Consider the following 6128-nt stretch of genomic DNA (forward strand, 5'->3'; position numbering starts at 1 on the left):
GAGCATTGTGGGAGTGTGGGCGTGGGGTGGGAGGTGAGGGTTTCCTGTGGGGGGGGTGACCCCTGGCTCAGCACAGGAAGTCCAGCCCCCCCACCATGGTGGGGTTCACCTTCCATGTCTCCAGGGCCAGCACGAGTCCTGGAGAGGAGGAGGGGGCCCGAAGAGCCAGGGCCTTCCGTGTGCCTTCGCTGCCCTTGGGGGCCCTGGGCCCAGCTCCCCCGCACCCCCACCTGCTCTCAGCCCTCCGGCCCCCACCCGCAGGGTGCAGGTCCACACACATCCGGTCTCCCCCACCCCCCCACTTCCTGACCATCTTTCCTGCGGACCTGCTGTCCATCCGCTCTGCCCCTTTGATGGCGGCCGGGCTGGAAGTCCCTGCTTGGATTCCCGTCTGGCCATCTTGTCCCTTGTGCCTGTGGTCCGGCTGGCCCGGGGGGGGGGGGGGGTACGGGGAGGGCGGGGCTCGATGAGGACATCGGTCCAGGACTAGGGACACCCCCCACCCCCCGGACTCCCCCAGGAGATTGGTTCTCCCCTGTGCCCTCCTGGGCTGGCCCGGGCTGAGGCTCCGCCTGGCTCTCAACCCCCCCCCTTCCCACCTCTGCCTGGCTGGCTCTTCTCTGTGCCTCCACCTCTGCTCTGCCCCCGCCCCCTGCCCCGCCTTTCTTCATATCACAGCGTTGTCGAACTCCTACGCATCCCTCAAACCCCCGCGCACCCTTCCCGGGAGCTGAAGTCACCTCCTCTCATTCTTGAGCTGATTTGTATCTCTTTTTTTGCCTATCAAGCCTCTCCTGTTTGGCCTAGGATGTAAGTTCTTGGCGTACGAACCATCTTTCTTCCGGTGGGCTTTTTTTTTTCCCCCCCATGTTAAAATAGGAAGAAACCACAATTGCCCCGTCAGGCTGCTTCACTCTTGCAGCTGCCCCGTGGACTCTGGGTCCCCTGAGGGGGTGGGGTTTGGTCCTGCCACAAAGCAGCAAGTGACCCCGGCCCCCACCGAAGTGTTCCGCGCCGTAACGTTGGGGCCGGGGGTGGCGGGGTGCCCCTGTAGCCCAGCACCCCAGAGGTGGAGGCAGGAGGACGTCTAGCTTCATACTTGCCTGAGCTGCCTAGCACGGTCGTGTCTCAAACCAGAGTCGGAAGAGTGGCCTGAGGGTGGACAGCTTCGGGGTGTATTGCAGGCCAACGCGGGGGGCCCCCCGGACCCACGCAAGAACCCCCCCCCCAAGGCAGGCAAATGCTCCGTGCTGTGTGTCGCCTCTGCTAGGAGCAGGGTGGAGGCGCGCGGGGAGGAGGGCGGGACCTGGGTGGGGGCAGAGGCCTCTTTCCCCTTTTCCTTTGCTCTGAGCAGGTGTTGTGGGGTGGACTCCTGATGTCTGCAGTCTGAGTGGGGGGTGGGGGGAGCAAGACGCAGGACAAGGCCTCTGTGGCGGGTGGGTCGCCCCTGCCCCCCTTCCCCTCGGGCTTGGCCACCTAAGGCGGCGCCCGGGGCTGGTGGACTGGTAACCCTGCCTTCTCCAGAGCTGCCAGGGCCTCCAGCCCTGGGGTGCGGCCCGGCTCCACCCAGGAGCCCCTCCTGCCTCCTCTGAAGCTGGGCGGGCTGGGGCTGCTGCCCAACGCAGGCCCGTCTCCTCCGGGTCTAGCACAGCCCCCGGGGGGCTGCAGGCTGCAGGTCTTTGGGGGGGGGGGGTCCGGGCAGCACAGGAACGATGGGCCGACAGCGGGCGTGGTGTCCTCCGCCTCCCTCACACTGGCACTGGGCACGGGCGGAGGGTGGGGCGGGGAGAGGCTCCGGGCCCCTGGAGAGGGAGGGAGGAGGAGCAGCGCCGGGGAAGCCCTGGGCAGGGAGGGCTGGGCGTGGTATCAGGATGAGGACCTCGGAGTCCGTGCCAGGCCCAGCCTTGGCGAGGGCTTCCTGGGGAGGAGTGACCGGGAGCACCCCGGGGGCAGCTCCTGTGTGGAAGGACGCCCCGTGTCCCCTCGGGTTCCCCCCGCAGCCGCACCCACCCCAGGACCGCTCGGCTCCGTCCCCGGCCAGGCCTGAGGTGGAGGCTGGCTTGTGTCTGAGACCCCCCAGACCCCCGGGAGGAGCTCGTGCATGTGGCTTGCACACTTGGGGCTCGGTGTGTGTCCTGGACACACGGGAGGGACCCGGGTGCTGAGTGGTCTGAGCCCCTTGGTTTGCCTGCCCTGCCCTGGCTTCTCCCAGCTTCCATCTTCTTACCCCGTGTGACCCGGGGGACCTTGTCACCATAGCTGGGGGAGGGGAGGCCAGGCCCGGGGGACCCCCTTCCAGGTGGGCGTGGCTGGGGCAGGGAAGACCATCCTGACTCTGCCCCCCCCCCCCCCCCCCCCCGCCCAGCTGTCTGTCAAGCCGGCTGGGTGGGGTGCCGGCAGCTGCCGAATGCCTTAAATAATGCCTTAAATAGACGCGGGGCACAGCTGCGGGGGAGGGCGGGGTGGGTGGGGCCCTGCGGGTCCCGCTCCGCCCCGCCCCCCTCCGACTTCATGGTCTGTGGCCCTGACCACCCAGCCCGCCCCGGGATGGAGGTGGGGGAGGGAGGGGGGCACCTGGCACCCTCGCGGGCCCCCCTGGGGCTTGTCCCCCCCCCCCCACGCGGGCAGCTGCCTCGCCATCCGAGCATTTGCGGCCTCCCGGGCGCGCGCAGGGCGGGGCGGCCCAGGCCAGACAGCCCCGCTCTTTGTGGCTGGGACAGTGGGGGCATTGAGCCTGGAGGAGGCACTCCACGTCCAGCCGGCACCCGAGTGCGCAGCCCTTGGTTGGACGCCGTGCCGGCAGGCCGGCTTGGGCCCGTGCCACGTGGCGCACGCCGGCCCTGGGCGTCCCGGAGGCCCGCGGGGGCCAGGACCGGGTTCTGGTCCCTTCCGGGCTTGCTCTAGGTGTGGGTAGGTGATACCCCCCCGTTTCCCAGGACTCCCGTGCCCGGGGTTGTGGCCTGCGGGCTCTGCTGCAGACAGCCGGGCTCCCGCTGCAGAGGTCCGTGTGGAGACCCCTCCCGTCCCGCAGCGAGGCCGGGGGTCACACCGACTGGGCCAGCCCCGAACGAGGAACCCCGAGCCACCCAGCCCACCCTCCTCCTCTCGGAGGGCCCCGGGGGCTCCAGGAACAGCCCAGCGGCCGTGCCCAGGACCGCGGCCGCCCCGCGCCAGGCCTGGCGACCGACCCACCGGCCCACGTTCTCCTGGTCAGAGCGAGTGTAATTCCTCTCACATGCTGTCATCGGGATGGAAGCAGCAACTCGTGCGGGCTGCCAGGGCGCTGGCACTGCGGCCGTGGCTTACAGGCGCCCATAAATGGAAGGCAGGCATGGCCCTCACTTAAGGAGGGGGCACGCCTCGCTCCAAGGCGCTGCTCAGGACCTTCTGTAACTGCTAGGCCCAGGCCCAGGCCCTGGCCACTGTGTCCTGGTCCTTCCTGTGAGGAGAAGGGAGGGAGGGAGAGACAGGAAGAAAGAGAGGGAGGGAGGGAGGGAGGGAGTGCGGGAGGAAGGATGGAAGGAAGGAAGGAAGGGGCTGTGTTAATATCATACAGGCATTTTGAGAACAGACTTTTGCATCTAGTTTTTAATTCCTTCTATTTCGTAACACCACCTAACAAACATCTTTGTGCTTAGGATTATAAAATCGAGCACATTTCTGTTTCTCTCTTTTTTTTAAAAGTCTTTGAACCCAGAGCCTCACGCATACCATGTATTCCTCTGAACTCTGACATCATGGATTGTCACACATTTTCGTTACTCTTTTCTTTTTTTGCCAGTCCTGGGCCTTGTACTCAGGGCCTGAGCACTGTCCCTGGCTTCTTTTTGCTCAAGGCCAGCACTCTGCCACCTGAGCCACAGCGCCCCTTCTGGCCATTTTCTATATATGTGGTGCTGGGGAATCAAACCCAGGGCTTCATGTGTACCAGGCAAGCACTCTTGCCACTAGGCCACATTCCCAGCGCCATTGTTATTATTTTTAAGAGTTCTTTGTACACCTTTGTCCTGGCTGGTGCCGAGGTTTTCTTTCCATTGTTGGCCTTTGCTTTCATGGCCAGTTCTTCCACACGGAAGAAATTTCAGGCTTTTGTCTTCCAGTTCCTTCTTTCCCGTTTTGCCTCCGCTGCTGGCGCCCTGTGTTTTCTTCTGGTACTTCTGTGGTTTTATTTTTCGTGTCCTGAAACCATTAATCCATTGAAATTCCTTTTGGTTTGGGCCTGGCGTTGGGGCAGTGCGGCTTTGCACGGATGTGCAGCGCGAGTGTGTTTTCTAGCCTGTAGGGTGTGTGCATCTGCTATTTTTATCAGTTTTGTGACAGTGCTGTGCTGGCCCAGCAAAAACTGTTGGATGCGTTTCATTTTTCCTCTGTTCTGGAACATTCTCACAGCCATACTTGTCATCTCTTTTTAGAACTTTTAAGGATTTACCAGTGACAACATCTGAGCCTGATACTTTTGTGGGCATGGAAAGCTGTAAAAACTAACAATTTCTTTCTTTTTTTTTTTTTTTCTTTCTTCCTTGGGACTATGAATTCTTGGGGCTTGGGGAGGCCTTTTAATTTCTTCTTCTTCTTCTTTTTTTTTTTGCCAGTCCTGGGGCTTGGACTCAGGGCCTGAGCACTGTCCCTGGCTTCTTTTCGCTCAAGGCTAACACTCTGCCACTTGAGCCACAGCGCCACTTCTGGCCGTTTTCTATATATGCGGTGCTGGGGAATCGAACCCAGGGCTTCATGTGTGCGAGGCAGGCACTCTTGCCACTAGGCCACATTCCCAGCCCTTAATTTCTTCTTAAACTATGTTTCTTTTCTTGCTGAGCACTGGTGGCTCAAGCCCTGCAATCCTAGCTACTCAAGAGGCAGATTTAGAGGATCACAGTCCAAGGTTAGGCCAGGCAAAAGGCTTGAGCTGCTCCCCGTCTCAACCCATAACAAGCTCTGTGCAGTGGTTCAGCCCAGCCCGGCCACGCGGGCTGCATTAGAGAGGAGCCATGGTCTAGGTGGATCCATGCAAAAAAAAAAAAAAAAAGACGCCCTACTTGAAAAATAAAGCAAAAGGGGCTGGGGGCATGGCTCAAGTGGTGGAGTGCCCGGCTGGCAAGGACCCTGAGTTTAAATCCCAGGGCAGTGCGCGTGCACAGAGCTAGGGAGCGTGTCCCGGCAGAGGCGTTGGAGGGAAGCCAGTGACGACCGTCGGCGGGCCTTCATCACATCTACAGGAAGAGCTCAGAGCTCCGTACTCCTTCACTCAATGAATCAAGAGGAGGAAATGTACACAGTACCTGAAAACTGTATCCAGAGCCGCGCACATGCTAAACACAGCTATTCCTGGAAAGGAGCATTTGTTGCCGTGCAGAAAACCACCGGCCGTGGATCCCCTTGGTTCACCCCAGCGGCCCGGGGCCGGCTCTGCCCGCCCGCAGCCTGGCTGCTTCTTACTTGAAAGCTTGTCTAGGTGTTGTTGTCTGTATTTGTTTGCTTGTTTGGCAGTCCTGGGATTGGAGCGCGTGGCCTCGGGCTTGCTAGGCAGGTGTTCTCTTCATTTGTTTTTAAGATCAGGCCTTTTTTTTTTATATATATATTTATCCAGGCTGGCCTCAAACTCTTGATCCTTCTGCCCAGCCTCCAGTGTTCTGGGATTACAGGTGTGTGCCACCATGCCTGGCTTTTGTGATTCCCCCCCCCCTTTTTTTTACAGTGCAGATTGATAAGTTTAATAACCTTATGATAATAGGTTATCAACTTCTATGCAGCTGCACTTGTACCCATTGGTGTGAGGCTGGCTGTGTGTGGGTTAGCCTTCTTCCGTGACTGAAGAGGAAAGGCTCGCTGGACTGGTGGCGTTGGTGGTGGCCTTGCTTTGGGACCCGTGTACGTCCTGGTGCGATGCTCGCCTCACGAGAAACAAGAAGCTCTCGTGGTTTGTTTCCTGCTGGCGCTGGGGCCAGCGCGCAGGGCCTTGAGCTCTCGCTTGGCTTTTTCGCGCCTGGCTGGCGTGCCGCCCCTGGACCCGTGCTTCTAGCCTGGCACTTTGCTGGTTAGCTGGAAATAAGAGTCTCATGGATTTTCCTGCCTGGGCTGGCTTCAAACTGTGATCCTCTGGATCTCAGCCTCCTGAGAAGCTAGGATGA

Source organism: Perognathus longimembris, chromosome 17 (assembly GCF_023159225.1).
Source record: "Perognathus longimembris pacificus isolate PPM17 chromosome 17, ASM2315922v1, whole genome shotgun sequence".
NCBI lineage: Eukaryota > Metazoa > Chordata > Mammalia > Rodentia > Heteromyidae > Perognathus > Perognathus longimembris.